This window comes from Rhinatrema bivittatum, chromosome 13 (genome assembly GCF_901001135.1).
Source record: "Rhinatrema bivittatum chromosome 13, aRhiBiv1.1, whole genome shotgun sequence".
NCBI classification, from domain to species: domain Eukaryota; kingdom Metazoa; phylum Chordata; class Amphibia; order Gymnophiona; family Rhinatrematidae; genus Rhinatrema; species Rhinatrema bivittatum.
Genome location: NC_042627.1, coordinates 68,426,007 through 68,446,136, shown reverse-complemented (window position 1 = coordinate 68,446,136; position 20,130 = coordinate 68,426,007). Strand labels below are relative to the sequence as shown.

The 20,130-nt window shown below is 44.2% G+C and overlaps 1 protein-coding gene across 2 annotated transcripts in view; it reads left to right on the top strand.

Moving 5' to 3' along the window:
* Window positions 1-20,130, top strand: part of ACAN (aggrecan) — an 87,400-nt gene that overhangs the window by 20,771 nt on the left and 46,499 nt on the right. The window lies entirely within an intron of this gene.

Sequence of the window (20,130 nt, the reverse complement as noted above, 5' to 3'; positions counted from 1 at the left end):
CTCCCTCCAGGTCTTGCCCTATCCTCCCACCCTCCCTGGACCAATCTTTTACCTCATGCCTGGATCTCAAGAAGTTAAAATGGAGGAGGTTGGGAGGGAGCGATCCCCACTCATTTCTGTCCCTCTGGGTCCCATTTTCCCTTCGGGACCCTGAGGTCGGCACCATTTTGTTGTGCTGCCATACAACGGAAGGGCGCCAGCCTCAGGGGGTTTTAATATTTTATTTCAGTGGCGCTGGAGGGGGAAGCAGTGGCAGGAGACTGGGCTGGGGTTGCCTTCTGAAACGAACAGAAAATTCCAACACATTTCTTGGGCGGGTTTCTTTTCGTTTCATTTCGAAATAGCATCTAATAGTGCCTCTTGTGCACCGTTAGTTTTCTGATCTATTTGCATGCCCGCTGTTCTCCTCCTCTATTAACATCTGATCACCATTAGAAAATCTGATTTCACCCTCTTGCCTTCTGGAGTAATGAATATATATATATTTAATAATTAGCAAGTTCTTTACAATATTCTGACATTCAAGTGCGTAGAATGGAAGTAACAACTGAAGTGGCCAAAAAGGTTGGCTATAAAGAAAGAAATACATTATCACCACAAATATCTTCAATTCTTTTTTTCATTTCTCCTGGGATTAGGGGCAGGCATAAGATTTTCCCCTGCTGCTATTATCTGAGTCTTTGGGGTGGCAGTATCCATCCTGAATAGATTAGGTGGCTTGCCTCTGCCGTACGCACTGCAGAGTGTGATTTTTACTCTATGGGGGTTGATTCGCTAAAGGTCACTTTTAGTTATCGTGCACAACAAATAAATGTGCTACTCGCTGAAGCCATATCATCCTCTTGTTTTATGGCGGCACGCCTTTCTTTTTTCTTTTTTACAAAACCAGCAGTTGCAGAATCACCTGATAGCCAAGCTCCCTCTATTCCCTGCGCGATGTAATGTTCTCCGACAGAGACACTGATTTGATTGTAAAGGTCAGATTTAGAAATAAAAGAAAAACAGAAAATGCTGACAGACAAGGATCACTTGGTCCATCTGCTTTCCCATTTGTATCTGAATATCTAAGTCCTATCAAGCTAGGGCAAGAGAACATTGAAGTAATCTGATCTTGGTTTGACTTTCCTCACTCCAAATCACGTCAAATCCTCACAGAGGTCTACTGTGCTGTTAGTATGTCTCTGGCCCCCAAACCCTAGACCACCACCAAAACCTCACCTCCAGTTACTAGCTGGCCCTCCTATAGTGATATAGTTGACTACTATGAAGGCCTTATAAAGAATCTCTCAATCTCTCTCTCTCTCTCTCTCTCTCAAAATTCTTCCTATTGCACCATTTTTCTTGGCCTTACTATCTTTTGGCCAGCCCTGCACACCATTTTCTTCATGATTTTAGGACTTCAGGTCTTTGAAAAACAAGGAGATTTTATTCTCCGCTCTATTGGTCCTCGCAGTCGATGGCCCGACATCTTCAAACTAAACAATACAGAACAAACTAAGGGCTGGACTTACTAATGCCGCAAGGCATAATGATTCTCACAGAAAGGGGAGGACGGGGAGGGGGAGGGGCGGTCCTGCGATATCCGGCAGCGATCACACCTCCGCGGTGCGATAGCTGCCGGCATCGCACCATAAAAGGTGTAGTTATTCAGCGCGAAACCGACAGCGATAAAGGTGCTTACTTTTCGCTGTCGGCGCAGTCTTCGCGCCGTCAGCCCCGGTGCCGCCCTGACTCCTCCTCTTCCGGGGCTGACGCCGCCCCCGACTCCGCCTCCATCTTGGTATCGCAAGCGATAAGGGACTTTTCGCGTGCGAAACATCCCTTATTGCGTGCAATCCGCTTGGTAAATGACCCCCTAAGTCAAGGGTTAGGAGTTTGGGGATCTGGTAAGCACAGCACAGGCATCCTTAGCCTTTCCTCCTATTGAATAAGTGAGCTAAGTCATAGAAGCTTACTGATTGGTTTTGTTTCTCATGAATAAAGTGAATGGAAGTCCTGTGAGAATCTAGGTGACCGAGGCACACACATAATCAAAGCTGGCAAATTATTTTTATATACTATGGGCCTGATATACTAAGGTCCGGATTTTAAAAGGGTTACGTGCGCCGGGCCTATTTTAACAAGGCCCGGCGACGCGCGTAAAGCCCCGGGATGCGTGCGCATGTTATTAAATCGGGCGTGCATGTGTGCGTGCCGGGTAGCGCACGCACGTGTACGCCGCGCACACTCCTTTTAAAATCTACCCCTAAGTCTTTTTCTCACAGACAGAGAATGGGGAAAAAAAAAACAACTTAGTAATTCAGGCCCTCTGTCTACCAAGTCACAGAAAAGGAAAAATAAACCAGTGAAGAATACATAGTAAATACAGGCTGCTTCGTGAATATTCAGCCAAAGACGACATTCATTTATGTGAAAAGTACTTACTACATAGGAAATATATATCTATCTATCTATATATATAGATATATATTTATATATATTTTAGCTGTGGAAAGACTGTACTAAAATAGTCTCATTTAGGTGAAGGCTGGATATTTACACTGCGTCTGAAATTAATGCAGAGAAAATGTGCAGATGGCATTACTAGAAAGGAAAAAGCATCTGGAAGGGTGTGGATGGCAAAAATATGGCCTGGAGAAGAGAAGGATTTATTACCTAATGACGGTGAAATGGAAAGATACTTTTCCTGGTATAAAATGGCAGAGAGGTCATTTTATGTCACCTTTGTCAGTCTGAGAATGCAGTAACTTGTTGGTAACGCGACAGGTCTGGCACAAACATATTCACATTAGTGTTAATGGCTGCTTTGTATAGTTTGGGTCACAAATTTGAAAAGAGTTTTGGAGTGAGTAAATGCCTTCCACAAGATGATTTGTTTCTTTTGGGGTTGCTCTGAAAAAAGGAAAGTTTAAAAAGGATATGATAAACTACCAAGACTGAACGATTTTTACTCTACATTCGTAATCAAGGTAAATGAATGCACAATATCCTAGATGAAGCTGTGACTTCTTCACCTTCAGGAGGTGCTTTTCTTAGGTAGGACATAACTTCGTTGACACGCCATAGAGGGAGGGTAATTTTTAAAGAGACTCTGTAGGCAAAGTATGCATGTGAATTACTGCGGCAAAACTATGCACACCAAATAGTAGGTGTAACTGTCTATGCAGAATTTTATATAGACAGCATAATAACTAGACACCAAAAATACCACTCTACAGTTCTTAAACATATACAAACTCAAAACATCCAAAGAACTATTCTTTACAATTCGTATCTACTCTTTTTACCATTTATTGATGGTAATTATACCTAAATCTCATACAGATGTACAACATATTTCTAATTATATATGAAAACATTAACATATGCAGTTTAAAACGACCTATACTATCAATTTAGTAAAATAGATATCCCTTTTACCTACAAACATACATCTCATTACATTAAAACAATTGCAAGTACCTTTACCTTCATTTTAATAAGAGTTAAATAACCCAAGCAGCATTGAGATCTATCAAAGTCAGTCCCTAATCAAAGAGGGGCTATGTAAAATCAATTTATGACCCATTTGATTGTCTCTTCTACTATTGTAACCTTCTCCATTTTCCTATCAGTTGCCTGAAATTCTACTTCAAGTTTGTGCACGTGGTGAAGGGAACATTTTTAATGCAAATTCATGCTGTGCTTTAGCTGGCTCGATCAGCCATACATTCAGCCACAAACTAACTGGCTAGCTTGCAATGGACATTTGGCTAAAACATAGCAGGTAATAGCTGCACCTAGGTTTGCTACTCTGAAAATCGGCATTTTCTGGATAACGTGCACACATCTCCCCCCCCACCCCCAACCTAACCCTGCCCCAAGAATGTCCATAGGTGCCTAATGATTTCGGCAATGAGCAGGAGTAAAATGTCACCCCCATGGGACCTGGCTGCCCAAGTTTAGAGTCGGGTAGCTATTAGAGATGTGAATCGGAACCAGAATCGGTTTGGATTTCAGTTCCGATTCACATCTCTAGTAGCTATGTCCCTTTGAATATCAGTCCCCCAGCGATAAGGACTTTTGTGCTGTTTTCCTATGGTGGACAAATATGCCAAGAGTCAGTGGTTTCACTTTTATCCTTTCAACAGAAGAAATATGACGCGGAGAAGTAGGAAGTCATTTCCGTCAGCGGAAGGAGATCAATGAAGATGCCGATAAACGAGATGGATTGAAATTTTAGCAAATGCAGTGGCTCAGTGTGATTGACGCTTTTGCTCCTTGCCATCAATAATCAATGGGAAAAAACCCCCCCAATATAACCTTAGGAGCAGGCAATCAAACTGCTCGCGGTCTCGCCAAACCTTTGGTTATTGCCCCATAAAAGGTGCCCTGAGAAACCGGCACCTCCTCTTTGTGTGGGTACTTTTTAAAAGGTAAAACTTACTCACATAAAGTGCCTCCTCCAACTTGATCCCACCCTGGGAAGATCTCCAAGGATACGCGGGTGAAAGTGCCCGGCAGTTACTTTATTCCACACAGAAGATAGGCAATGATCAAAAAGTCCATTTTCACAGGTGAAAACAGCATTTTACCCTCTGAAAGGGCTTTCATTATTACCCTTCCCGTGTCATGGGATTTTTACGTCACAGGGTACTGCTCACATTTAGAATCTGCAAGGCACACATTTGTATAAAGCTGAAAAATGAATAAACGCATATTTCAGGCCATTTACAACCCCAATGAATTCACGTGGATGGCGAACAAAACAGGTGGCTTCCAAGGAGATCAGCTCGGACCACGGAGCTAGAAATTTCTTCCTGCGCTCGTGTGGACCTTTAATCACAGGAACATTCAAAAGACGCAAGTTTTCCAGCTTCCGACCCATACTGTTTTCGTGTGGCTATGGTTAAAATATCTGATTCTAATGCCAATTTACTTTGTTACACAAAGGCTACAAAAATGTTTTGCAATGTATTCAAATCAATATGGATCGGAACCTTTAGGGGGTGACCTTGTAACATTGCACATAAGTTAGCTGTGGTGATTTTCTGCCAGATCTTGCGAGCTCGCCAACCCAGGACCTTTCTCAACTTCCTACCTTTCCCACACTGGGGGGGGGGGGGGGGAGAAAGGGGGGCAGGCTGAAGCCACCGCTGGACCACATCCAGTACCTTTTTAATTGAGAAAATTCTTCCAATTTTAAAAAAACAGACTCACCCGCATAAGTCCGCTTTGAAAATCGTCCAGGCACAACTACGTGCACATAATCACACTTGTTATTCGGTGTGCTTAGTTTTGCCAAGGTAATTTACATGCATTCTTTTTAAAATCCACAAGCATGCATGGAAGTTGCAACCCCAGCCAGACTCCAACCCGGAGTGTGTGTGCGCACATTATTTTGCACGCATGTCCGTCTGTAGTTGTTGAAAGGCTTGAGACTGAAGGGCAGTCTGAGCATGAAAAGCCTTTTTCAGCTGACCATGGTTTTAGTTTGAGTGCAGAGCTCATTTCTGTGAGCTTTGAGGCAATAGCAGCCTATTTGGTGCAACCACTGAAGTGCCTACACTACAGGGTAGTCAGGGAGTGGGGGGATGGTCAGATGCCAGTGCCTTTCTGAGTCAGGGTGGCCAGATTTCTTCCCGAGTCTCCCCCTTGCATATTCCCTTCTATCCCCAACCACATCCTCTCACAACACTCTTTGAAGACACTTACTAACAGAAAACGCAGTTCTAAATTCAGTCACATGAGTTTTCTACTCTCTTGGAAATCTCTGCTCTCATTTGACCTTCTTGCCTGGAGGGTACTAACTCTCCCACTTCTTTTGTCTGCACTGAAACACAACATTTAGGCATAGTGGAATACCCCTTGAAAGCCAGCAGGAAGAGTCAAGAGTCATGTGAATCGGTTATTTACTCTTTCAGATAACAGAAGGACTAGGAGGCATGCCATGAACTTAGCAAGTAGCACATTTAAAACAAATCAGAGAACATGCACAATTAAGCTCAGGAATTCATTGCCAGAGGATGTGGTTAGGACAGTTAGTATAGCTGAGTTTAAAAAAAATGTGGATAAGTTCCTGGAGGAGGAGTTCATAAACTGCTATTAATCAATAGGGAATAGGCACTGCTATAACTGGCATCAGTAGCATGGGATTTATTTAATGTTTGGGTTCTTGCCAGGTACCTGTAACCTGGATTGGCCACTGTGGGAAACAGGATGCTGGGCTTGATGGACCTTCGGTCTGAACCAGTATGGCATGTTCTTATGTTTTTATGAAAAGGGAACGTAACATGCTTCATTAGCATATTTATGCTCTTTAGTCTGCCCTCAGTAAGTAATATAGTCACACTATTTAGCCAATGTATTTTTGGGTTCCTGGGCATAAAAATAGCAGGAGTACATTATTTCTGACATTTTTGGCTGCAAGCACACTACATTTTTTAATCAATCATTAAGTGCCTTTAGTTGCTTTGTGAGCGCATACTAAAAGTGGTTTTATTTATTTTATTTTAGGTTTGATTACCCACTTTACATCATAGACCACAAAGCTAATTACAATAAAAACACAACCACTTCTTAAACAAAATTAAAAATAAGCAATGTTCATCTCTCATGAAAAATACAGAAAACATCCCTTTCCGAACATATAAATCCAAATTCTAAGCTCTCCTGCCCTCACCTTACCTCCATCCCCCCCCCCCCCCATTTTCTGCCCATCTTATAATGTAACTACCAGATAAAGCCAAATGCAGACAGGTAGCCAATGGTTGGGGCTATGATACCAATGCTGGAATCTTAACCCCCCCCCTTGCACAGTTCAGAGGATGCTCCCCGTCTCACATATTGTCCAAAACCCTGCTTACGGAATGATAAAGAGGAACTCTAACTGAATTTCCAGTGGCAAACAACTTCACAATACCAGGCCAAGGCACGAAAAAAAGCCCGCATCCCTGTGTATTCCAAGGAAACGCGGGCACCGGCAACCAGGCCTGTTGGGAAGATCTCCGCAGGGAGAACAGCTCTGCCAGACGCAGCGGCCTGGCATGGCGAAGGCACTTAAAAATAGGCGACAATTGAATTCTCTGCTCTACTGTGACCCTAGCACAAAGCTCGAATGATAGGTGCGACATGGCGAGAAGAACCTCTTTTCTATAAGACGAGCTGCAATATTTGCAGCCATTGTAACTGCTTCAGCCTTACACCCAGGCTGTTACAATAATCAGTTTTCCCTAGTACTAAAGCATGAGCCATTTTGCAGAAAGTTTACAAGAGTTTTATTGTATAATTAATGTAAATATTAACTTGTCTAGGAGTTTGCCACTACCATATGGTACAACACATTTTATATAATGATACAGCGTAGCATACCAAGGAAGTAATTTTCAAAAGAATTTGTTATATATGCATAACTCCTCTGAAAATTCACTCCATTGGGCTGAATTTTCAAAAGGTTTTATGTGTATACACGGGCTTTGGAAAATTGCTATGCAATCTGCTTCTTTTACGCACAGACCTCCTTTGAATATTCACCCCCAAAACTGCACTTACAGCACCTAGGAAACATAAATATCTACATTTCCTGACACTGTCTATGAATATACATGAGATAAATTTGCATATGCCGAGCCTCCATGACATTCAAATCTGTATCTCGTGCCTACTCATTGTGGATATGCTGAAAACCCGGCTGGCTGTGGGGTCCCCAGGACGGCTTTGGGAAGCCCCCGTGGCCCTAACACTTCATGAGAGAATAAGCAGCAGCAGCAGCAGCAGCAGTGACATCATCGGCTGGCTCTGTCTGAAGTTAACCCCTTCAGGGCCAGCTGCCAGGGACGATGGATCACTGTCGCTTGCTGTCCAGCAGAAGGAATTTTAAATGGCAAAAAGTGACATTTACAGTGAAACTACTGTTTTGCCACACGTATAAATTCTCTTCAAAATGTCCACATACAAGTTAGCAGGTGTAATTGTGTGGGATAAATTTCAAAGCAAACAAATTCTCATAGGTTTGCTTTGAAAATTGCTATAATTTATTTGCATATTTTCTGACCTCCTTATGCAGGCCATTTCAAAATGACCCCCTATGAGGACTATTTTCTGTAAACTCTTGTTTATTGAATTTTCCAAAGTACAAATGATATAGAAGACTCCGGAAATGGTAACAATCAATATCAGAACATGCTTGATAATCATCATAATCTTCTTAAACAAAAGTTGACAAAAATAGCTCCTACCTCCCACCCCCTTCCCTAATCCTGTAGTCTGTACAGATCAATTTTCTAAAGCCATTTACTTACGGGCCGATACAGAAAACTGCGCGGGAGAGCCGGCGAACACCCGCTCTCCCGACGCGCGCAATTCAGGAAGCCCAGGTATGCTAATTAGGGCCCGCAGTAAAAAGAAGTGCTAGGAACACTTGTGCGTCCCTAGCGCCTCCTTTTTTGACAGAAGCGGCGGCTGTCAGCGGGTTTGACAGCCGACGCTCAATTTTGCCGGCGTCAGTTCTTGAATCCGCTGACAGCCACGGGTTCGGAAAACAGCTGCCGGCTAAATTGAGCCTCCATCTTCCAACCCACGGGCAGATTTAAACAATTGTTTTTTATATTTTTTAATTTTTTTTTTTACTTTTGGGGCCACCGACTTAATATCGCCATTAACTGGTTTGAAATATTTATTCTTTTTACATGTATGATTTTACTATTATGATTGATGTTTTATATTTCTTGATTTTATTATTTAATGCTTTATGGAGAATAGTACTGTTTCTATTTTTCCATTGTTGCTCTGAATATAGAGGCTGGCTTGTTGTGGGTTCCAGTTCAGTTCCTCTCCTCTCATCACGTTTCTGTTTATACTTTCTGATCTCTTCATTCTGTATTTGGCGAGGGTCCGTATTCTGCATCAGTGACTGAGGAGAGGGGATGGGGGCGTGTCAGTTTTTAAAAATATAGATTGCAGGAGGGAGCTGGGCTTTATTCTTCGATGGGCCCGGGACAGACACTGAATGAATCGGGGGTGCAGCACAGTAATTGTTTGCACAGGGCAGCACTGGCCCTGGCCAGAAGTCTGCAGTTTATGGAGGGAGTGTTTTCTAGTTTATAACCCCGTGGATTCCGTGTCTCCCACGGTGCTGTAGAATGCTTCAGCCCGGCCATGAGTCCTCCCTGCTGTAAAAGCCTGAAAGCAACGCCTGCTGCCAGCCCCATAGAAATCTCTGATTGATTCAACGCCGCCACGTTTCTTTCTGAATGCTAAAAGGAGGGCATTATGCAATAAAGCAAGCACAGGCCATTCCAGCAGCAGGAAACTCTTTAACTGCTGACATGGGACATAAAGAACTGGTCTTAGAATGATTGGAGGTAAAGATTGTATGAAAAAATATTCTTCCAACATCTGAGGAGATTTAAGAAAACCCGTCAGAGCAGATTTTATGACAGCATTTCAGTTTCAGAATTTGCCTTTTCTATCAAAGCAGCAATATTGGTTTCCCCTTCCTCTCTTTTTGAGCCAGTTTAGGAATTTTGAAAGAAAAGCCCTCAGTCTAGAGATTGGTGCATCTCAACCCAGTCCTTGGGGCACACCTAGCCGCTCAGCTTTTTGGGATAGCCAGAATGAAAATGCATGAGATAGATTTGCTCCAAGAAAGATATTTTGAGATGAAGCTAAGGACTATAAACCCAATACATTTTTCTGCTGGATTAAAGCCCGGATTTTCAAAGGCCCACGAGCGTAAACCCCGGTACGCACACAAGTGCCGGGGCGGGACAGGGGCCAGCCGGGAAGCGTGCGCCGGCCGGGAAGCGTGCGCCGGCCAGCTGGCAGAAGCTTCTTCTGCTCCGGAGCAGCAGTTAAGTAGTGAAATAAAAATATTTAGGGTAGGATTGGTAGGGGTTAGGGGTCGGGGTGGAGAGGAGAAAAGGGGGGAAGGGAAGGAAGGCTAGGCAGGGGGGTAGGGAAGTTCCCTCCCAGTCCACTTCTCAATTGGAGCAGACTGGGAGGGAACTGGAGGAGGCCTGATTGCGTTGCTGCGCGTATTTGCTGAAAATTCACACACACACACACCCCCCGTGCGTGCTGCCTGTACATGCGCGTGCGGCTTTCAAAATCCAGTGCGCATGTGCACGCGGCCATCGGATTTTATAACGTGCGCACGCATGTTATAAAATTGGTGTGTCCATGCGCTGGGAACCGCGTGCACACGGATGACTGCGCGCTCCTTTTAAAATCAACCCCTTAGTTACTTTTCTCCAAGCTCTAGGTGAGTAATCATCAGGTCACGTCCCATTCCAGCAGCCTTGTAATCTAGGTTTCGCCCCCGAGGCAACAGAGGGTAAAGGGGCAGCAAGGGGAGGAGCAGGATTTGAACCCGCGGTCTCTGGATCACGGGCCGCTGCTACAACCACCAGACAGCTCCTCCCCTCTGTTGGAGAGCCGATACCATTGCTGATACCAGAGCTCTAGCTTCACCGTGCTGTAAGGCTACAATGAATGGCCACAGCCATGCTAAAGACCGAAATGGAAAAATTATTTCACAGCCAGCCCAGAGTTACGTATCTTTGCTTGGGGAGCAGGGACATTCTCAGGAGAGTCGGCCAGTCAAAGCCCATCCTTTCACTGGGACAGCAGAGATCACGAGCACCTGCAGTTCCCAGTGTCTTTTATTACCCAAATGTCACCACCCTCACTCCTTTCTGAAAAATAAATGATTAATGCAGGCATCTTCCTTCTGAACGTTAGTAGTGCTGCTGCTGCTGCTGCGGTGGTAAAGGGTTATAAAACATTTTTCTTTTTTTTTTTACAATTCTCTTTCCTCCATTCTTATGACCTCCTGGCAATCTTTTTCTTTAAAGGCCATGGGGGAAGGGAAGAGAAGCTGTCGGGTATCACCCAAGCTGTCAGGATGGTGCACAAAATGAGCAGCAGTCGCTCTCTGAAACTCACAAGGAAGGGGTGTCTGACAGATAGGTTTGGTCTCAGGTTTGGTCTCAGGGGGCACTGCATTGATTTGATTGGAGCAAATCTTCACCATCTTTCCTTTTCATTGACATTATGAGGTTTTTCCTGTTCCCATAGTTCGGACAGGTATTAAACTATGGTTTTGTAAGACTGAGTTTATCCTGATAGCAGAAAATATTAATTCATCCCATGGACTAAAGAAGTCACCCCTATTTGGTTAAAATAGGTTTAGGATAAAATCTTCTACATTGGCACATCCTAGCTGGAAAAGCTGGTCAATGAGTCATGATTCTGTACAAACATGAGAATATAAGAAGTGCAGTCTGTGTGACCTGTAACTGTTAATGCAGGGCGTCCCAAACTTGTCCTGGGGACCCAGAGCCAGCCAGGATATCCACAATGAATATGCAGGAGACAGATTTGCATATCACAGAGACTCAGTATATGCAAATGCATTTTCATTGCGGTTATCCTGAAAACCCAACTGGCTGTGGGGTCCCCAGGACAGGTTTGGGAAGCCCTATGTTAATGGATCTGCCCTCCAGAAACTTTTAAAACCCAACAATGCTATAAGCAACTCTTTCGATCTTGCTTTTTTAGGTGCAGTAAAGAGCAATTTTCAAGAACTGTCGTCATTAATAAAAGGGAATTGTAAACTGATCTCATTCCAAGGCCACCAAGACAAAAAAACTGGTGCTTAAACAGGGGCCAATTTTTAAATTGCCATAGTAGCTTGGACCAAAAAGCTAATCTGTGGAGTTTCACATTAAAAATGCAGGTTACTGGGGACCGAGAGTACAAATATACCTGTGGACTTTGCACATGCTACATAGCTGATACGAAACATGCAGAATAATGCACATAGGAGGATTTGAAATGAAATTGTTGTGTATGCTTTACCTTCCCCACATGCATGCTGTCAGGTTCCCCCCAATTATGTACTTACAGGGCTGGCGTGGGGCTGAGCACCAGGCACGGGTGGGCAGACTGGGTCAAGCACAGACCAGGAAACTCCCAGGAGTCAATGGTTTCACTCAGATAGATGGAGGCCCAAAGCTTGGAGCCAATAGGCAACAAAAGCTGGAGTGGAACTGGATCCGGAGCCTGGCTGCAGGCCAGAAACTGAAATCAGCAGGCAAGTTGCAAGGCTGAAACAGGCACTAGAAGCAGACTGGGACTGTAGGTCAGGGCTTGGAGTCTGGAAACCAAGTCACAAGCAGTAGCCAAGCTAGTAAACACTGCACCGGCAGAAAACACAAATTCAGGAAGGAACTGAAAGAGTTGAACTACAAGGACTGCAGTGGCAGAGTGGAGCTAAAGTCTTACAAAGAGTCTGAAAATCCAAGGTTCAGAATGTAGCAAATCCCCTAGCAAGAGGGCGAGTCCGCCTTTAGTTTGCTGCACACAACTTCCTGTTCCTCTGCAACGCCTTTTGTCTGATCCCAACCAATCCCTGATCCCTGGAGGTGTGGCCTTGCCGGATATCTGAAGTGCTCTTCTCTGCTGTTTCCTATTGACTTGGGTCCCTAGTTGCTCTGAGGGTTAGGACTCTTGTTCTGAACCCTAGAGCTGACCCCCCCCCCCACTTCAAGCCTCAACTAGGGTTTCACCATTACCTAAACATACTTTTAACTGCTCAAAGGAGCCTAATTTTAAGCCCGGAGAAACTCCTTTGAAAATTGTCCTCATACTGGATCCAGGGAGGGCAATGAGCCTCCTCACGGAGCTTGCAGTTCCACAAGTACTTTCTACCTATGGGACTACAGGCTCATTTTCAAAGGGAAACTCCTTGGAGAGAGTTTCCCTTTGAAAATCAAGTGTTACCAACAGTGAAACCGGCACACGGTACCTCCAGTGATTTGAAGATGCAATCACCGTCGTGCATATCTTCTCTTCCTTGACCTGCCGCCCCGCCCCCGTCCCTTTTCTCCCCACAGGTAAAAGTGTCCGCCCTGTGAACAGCACGCACACCTTTACTCATACCTTGGGAGGGCAAGAATCAAAATGCAATTTTATGTGGGCAGGAACCTGTTTACCCCTTGTAAAATGCTTTATTTCCTCCACGGTAACAGATGAATTAGCACCGGTTTGCAACTTGTGAGCAGCCGTGCCGATCATTAACTCTTCAGCCCTGGCGGCGGTCCATTAGGACATTTTTTCATAAACAACTACTTTAGAAAATTAAAGAGAAAAATCTATGAAAATATAAGTGAATCCTGTCCCCGTTCACCTCAAGCATGGATCATAAAGGACTGTTTGGGAGTTCCAGGCGAATAAAAATATCAGTCTGTAACAAAGCCCTGCAGGTTAAATTCTCTAATGAGAGTGCTGGGAAATGCACTTTTAACTAAATCGGAGAGCCCAAAATCCTAAATAGAATTAGTCAGGTTTGGGAACGTGTATACAGGAAGAGGCTGGTGCCCATGGGAGGATCTGGGCAATGAATGGTTCTTCTTGTATTTTTGGGATTTTAGTTTCCTTCCCCGTAGTAGTTTCCCCAGCTATACCTATTTTTGCATTTGTAAAATGTGCTCCCCTATTCCCCTCCCCCTCCCTGGTTAGTGACAGTCCCCTGTTCCCCTTTGATATGTACATTCTCTAATAACAGGTGCACCCAGTTTTGTTTTGTTTCTTTATCCAAGACTGAAGGAATAAAGGTGAGATTTGCTTTATTTTTTTTTTTTTTTTACAGATTTTTCAATATTTTTAAGGGAACTGAATGTTTAATGTTTATTGAGAGAGACACAAATGTGCAGCAGGTGGGGGTTGAACCCTTGAGGACTGGGGCCACTGTTCGCAAATTTCAAACTTGGCCAGTAAGCAGCAAGACCAGGGAAGGTAGTGAAGGGCGGGTCGTCGGGCGAGGATGGATGGGCAGCAGTCGGGCAAATTAAGGAAACTCCAGATTCAACCCCCTTTGTATCTCTGCTCCAGCAAGAGCTCAAAAGGAGTATCCAGCGGCATTTGATCATGAACTACTCTTATTGTAATAAGATGACACTGCCTACTACAAAGAAAGAGAGACTCTCTTCTGGATGACTGTACTATAATGGGGAATAAAGATGCTGTAAGACTCGGGCGTGTGATGTCCCTCGTAGCTAGGCCTCTGTGAACGTCAGCTTCTGATGGAGTTATACATCTTATGCACCGGGGACGCTGCATTGGCCTGAAAATCCTAAACTTAAAAATGAGCAAAAGCTCCAGTACTTCTCTCCGAAGAGGGGTTTACTGACACAAACATATCTGCGGAATTTTGTTCCCTTCCGGAAACTGCAGGAAGCTGAATCTCTCAACAAGTTAACGCGCTGTTGCAGAATTAGGCAAGCAAGCTGACTTCAGGGCTTTTTGGTTTATCTTTTGGATCGGACTTCTGCCCAAAACGTAATTCTGGCCCTATGTGTGGGAATCTCCTGATATTAGCCTCGCAAAGCAAAGGTGTGATTACGTACTTGATGAAAAAGATTGTAAGTCCATCTGCCAGGCAAGCAGATAGAGCATGAAGTCCCTCTGCGCTTGGTTGGAGGGTGCTCGCTAATTTGTCCTGGAGCACGGCTCTCCAGGTTTGCCTTTCCTGAGCTGCAGATTCCCATGCATGTCACTTAAAGATTCAGAAACATAGTTTGAAGCATTGGCGGCAGGTCTCCTGAAGCCTCTTTTCAGGTTATGACATCGAGGGCAGTGTCTCCTTCATTGGCTTGCGCTCCGTGCTTATAAATCGGTGCTACAGCTCACAGATTCCAAACTTGTGCTGATTTCATCGCTCCTTTTGTGTCTTTCCCGAGTCACACATCTTAGAAAATGTTATGTTATAATAACACATATGAAGACCCAAGCATCTCTGTACACTTCAAAACAGCCAAAAGGTCACTTTGCCTGACTTAGATACGACGTATCACGTCCTCCTGCCAGATAAGATGCACCAATAGTAAGCTCCAGCAATTGGTTGGGTTTAAACACATCTGCTACATGTTTTCGGGTGATAAAAAGGGTACACTGAGTACCTCTAACCAGATCTGCAATGCTGCAGTTCAGTAATGTAGTGCCTTGAAATTATAAGGTGTCAGTTTATCTGAGGGGCAGCGTGGTGCACGGATTTTCAGTAAATGAAGGCATCTCTTAGACTGAGAAACATTTCAGTCTCCAATCTGAAGGTTTCGAGTGTGCAGGGACTCAGCACAGTCTGAGAAGCTTTGTTGACCGGGGCATTTATTATAACTCTTCAGTTTCTCTTTGCTCATATCTTCCATAAGTATTGCATGCACAGTACACCAAGTTGCGTGTGAAATATTTATTTATTTATTTATTTATTTATTTAAAACTTTTATATACCGACGTTCAAATGGATATCACATCGGTTTACATTATAACAGGGGTAACAATTAACATCAGTAGGAGGAAAATAATAGTTACATCTAACAAGGTAAATTCCACAAACTTCTAACTTCAGATAAGTCCAGTCGACCGGTCTATGCTAGTCCTGTGGACATGGCGGGTTTGAATGGTGATCCGAGGATCTGACTCAAAAAATTGTCTCAAAATTGAGGAAAACTGAAGGCCTATGTTCATTTTTCACTGATAGCATCAAACACAGTACTGTAACTAAGACATACGGAAAACATATACAGACTCAAAACATTTAAATATGATAATAGGAAAATAACATCCCCAGAAAGGAAAATTCATAGTGGAACATAACAAATATTTATTTTATTTATTTCCCTTAACATTTCACTTTAAAAAATTGAAAACAAAGACAGAATTATGATTAATTCGTTTAGATCTCAGAGGTCAGATTTAGGTTTGGATTAAAGTATGTGGGAAAGTGTAAAGAAGCGCGTAAGCCGTTCTGCTTGCACAGTCTTTTGCTGAATGAATTATCAGTTCTTTCAGAAAGGGGGAAAAAAATGCACAGATAACACCGCACAAGCAAACATTTCTGTAAGAAGCACCGCAGGATTTTGGCCCAAAAGTGCCACATTCGAGAAGAGCGAAATTCCATAATAAGGCTTTTAGTGCACATTTTTTTTACAGGCAGGATTTTTTTTCTGTGGATTTTTTTTTTATTTCCTTTTCATGCAGTTGCAGACACAAAACTCAACCCCTCTTTCAGGCCTAAGCAATATCAGCGCGTAAAAAACATGCATCCAAACTGGGCGCACGTTTTTGGAACACACGCACATCCACCTGTCCTGGCCGTGCGATGCTGCCATGCTCTAATGGCCGTGGAATGGGTAATTTGGGAGGCCCTAGTGCTCTGCATCGGGCGCCCAGGAGAAGTGGCTGTGCGTCTAGAACAACCTGGCCAGAGCCCCCTCCCCACCACCTGCAGGGCTGTTCCTGATTGGTCCTTTCCACTGACACTTGTCAGTGAAAGGACCAATCCTCTTTCAGAAGGCTTTCCTGAAAGGGAATTGGTCCTTTCGCTGACATGTGACACTGAATGGACCAATCCGCAGGAAGTGAAGTATTGAATAAATTAATATCAAGTGCCAGACCTTTAATATTAATGTATTCACTCCTTTCCAATTGAGCCAGACCTTGGGGCTGCTGCTTTCTGTGGTTCCCCCTTGAGCAGGACATAATTCTGATTTCTGTGGTTCTTTCTATTTAATATCGATAGGATACTAATAGGAGGAATCATGAAAAGCAGGATTTTTTTTTCATCAGCCCTTGAGCTGCTCCCGGGCAGGCATTAAATTTGCAGCATTAAACTGGGCACTGTGGCCACCCAACAATTTTTTGCATTGGGGGTAATAGCTAATAGCCTCATCAACATGAATTTAAATATGATGCATGCTATTAGCTATGCATTGGTTTGGATGTGCGTTTTGGGCACATTAACCTCCTTATTGCATGAGGGGTTTTGGATGTGCATCCAAAACGCACATCCAAGCGCGTGTAAGGCCATGCACTTGGCCGAGTGCACTAAATTGCACCAACCTGTTTGTGTCCTAAATATGTGCAAACAATAATTGGTTTCCAAACTTTTTGCACTGGGCCAGGTTAAAAAATAACTTTTTTTTTAGCTTTATTCCTGTTACCTCAAATGTTTTTCAGTCATTGCATGTATGAAAAAAAAATCCATTGATATGAAAGTAGTGTGTAGGGTCGAAGGTGAGTCGGATATGACATTCATGAATTAAAAGAATTTCATAGGCAGGTTGTTTATTTTTTTTATCTGGCAGCTTTTTCCTGCTCCTTTGTACTTCCAGGTCAATCAGAACCAGGCCTGGGATCTGGTGCCAGATGCCTTCGCTCACAACTAGCTGGAGATTTTTCCCTTATTTTAAATTCTCTGCCCTCCATTTCCTGTTGCTCTCTCAACTTACAAAGTGAAAATCCCCCTCTTGATGTCATGCATCAAGGCTCTTTCCAGAACCCTGCAATTATGGACTCTGAATCCAGCCACTAGGTGTCACCCCTGAGTGATGACCGTGATCCCCTGCCCACCAGGGTGCCTAAAGGGAGGGTAATTTCATAATAACCCACGTAACGTATGAATTTCCACTCACTTGGAATACTGTGTACAATTCTGGAAACTGCACCTTCAAAAGGATATAAACAGGATGGGGTCGGTCCAGAGGGAGGCTACTAAAATGGTCAGTGATCTTCTTTCTAAAGCATATGGGGATAGACTTAAAGATATAAACATGTATACCCCAGAGGAAAGGTGAGATAGGAGAGATATGATAGAGACATTCAAATATGTGAAAGGTTTCCATGCACAGGAGGTGAGGCTTTTTCAACAGAAAGAAGGCTCTAGATCGAAGGGGTCATGCAATGAGATTGATAGGGGGTAGACTCAGGAGTAATCTTAGGAAATATTTCTTTACAGAGAGAGTGGTGGATGCATGAAACATAGAAATGATGGCAGAAAAAGACCAAGCAGCCCATCCAGTCTGCCCAGCAAGCTCCCACACTTATTTTCCCATACTTATCTGTTTCACCGACCACCAAGTTCAGGGTCCTTGTTGGTAACTGTTTGATTCAAATTTCCTGCCACCCCCTGCCATTGATGCAGAGTAATGTTGGAGTTGCATCAAAGGCGAGCATAAGACTTAATGGTTATGGGTAGTAACAGGCGCATCAAGCAAGTTACCCCAATGCTTTACCCAGACTGCACAGATCCATGCCTTGTTGGATGTTGTCTGAATGTAAATCCTCTTTTCCACATTTCTCCCTTCCTCCCAGTGGATGTGGTGGAGACAAAAACAGTATCTGAATTCAAGGAAGCATGGGATAAATACAGGCGATCTTTAAGGAAGTGATGGGTTCTGCCGTCAATTTTCTCTGTTTCTGTGTTCACCACACATTTTCTTGTCATGGAATCCGCAAGTTAAGGTTGAAAAATATTTTTTGGAAAGTTTAAAAGCCTCATCTTACATGACTTTACCACAAGATAAATGTTTTGAAATGCAAAAGAAGTATTTTTCATGTTCAAAAATATGTTAATTATCCCTAGTGGGCTCCATGACATGTATGGGTCGAGAAGAGGAAGCTGTACACAGGATGATGCTAGCGACAAACTGATGTTCATCATGCCCTAAAGGTTTATCCTGGGGAATTACGAAGCTGTACGCTGCATGATGCTAATAAGCTAATGCTCCTCATGGCGTAAAGGATTAATCTGTGCAAAGCCGTACATGAGAAGCATTTTTAAGTGCAAAGCAAAATACATTTGGTACAGTTGTATATGGAAAGGGCTTTGAAATGTCTCCAACATTTTGTTTAATATTCACTAGTGGATTGCATGACAAGAGCATCCGTACTGAATGTTATTGAAAGCGCACTGGGAGGTTTCTGCAGAAAGGATTACGCCTGCGCGAGGTGTAGTGATCTTTCTCGGCCATCCCGGGAGCCGAGGGTGGCGTGCGAGCTTTCTCCCCAGTTTAATACCATAGGTAATAAACGTGGGTGTGCCCTGGTGCAAGGGGACTACATGGGCCCTGTCAAAGCTCTTTCCCTTCCGGTGTGGAAAATCCCTGCCCGAACCCTTCCCGATCCCTAAATGTGGGGGGAAAATGGCCCCTTGGCAAGGCACATTCCACTTATAAGCCCCATCTCCTTAAAAAAAACAAACAAACCACAAAACCCCACACAAAGCCCCTGAAGGAGTCGCCCACTGCTTCTTTGCCTCCTCCCACGGCTATACCCCTAGTATTGGGGGACTTCCCAAATCATTCCTGCCCCGCTGGCGCCATCTTATGCCTTTCTCTGCCTCACAAGTGGCGAAGGAAGATTGCTCCTGCCGAGTGATGAACCCCACAACTAGAGGGTAAGCTTGGGGGGGGGTGGACCAGCGGGTGATGGGAGGAGCCCACTCGGGGGCTTTGGGTAGCTTTAAAGAGACCTTGCCAAGGGGGCGAGTTTTCCCTGCATTTAGGGGCCGCACGGGGATGGAGGGGAGGTCGCCGCTAGTCCACAGACCACCACGGATCCCCCACATGAGCGTGGGGTTGGGAGGAGGGATGGGGGCTTTGACCGAGCCGCGCAGAGGGTAGCCCTGAAATCGGGGGCCATCCCTGCGAGTTGCCTTGGCTGGGGAAGGGACGCCAGCGCTTATTTTGTGACTTCTTATTCTAAAATGTCCTCCCCACTGAAAATGACTTTGCTGCCTGTGCATTACTCACACGGTCCCTTTGAGTCTCTCTCTCCTCTCCTTTAGGATACACAGTCTTAGGGGCCACAGGTCCCCTTTCATAGGACTTGTGCTGCAGAGCAGGAAGTGCACGCTTATTATTAATATGTTCTTAAATCTTTAAATTTCATCTTCTGTTATTTTAATTGTTTGTAATTTCTTTTATTGTATTTTATTGTTATGTTAACCGCTGTGAAGGCTACGCTGAGACAACGGTATATAAGTAATAATAAACCTTAAACCTTAAACCTGGGGTGCACTTTACGCACATAAATCCGCCTTTACTTATATTCCCCATTTTGGCAGTTCGAGGCGCATTAAATTCAGGCACCCTAGGTATTTCCTATGCCCAGGGGGCTCGCGGCCTGACCGGCTGACGCACAGAGGTGCATTCAGCCCCAGCTCCAGTTTTGCCCACACCTGAATGCACATTTTGTGAGCGTAAACCTTACTGTCGACGCAGCGAGGCGTTTTACGCTCACAAAATCTGCCTTCTAAAATGGAAATCCCGTGCACACGGGCGGGCAATAAGCATTCCCGCTCCATGCAGAGAG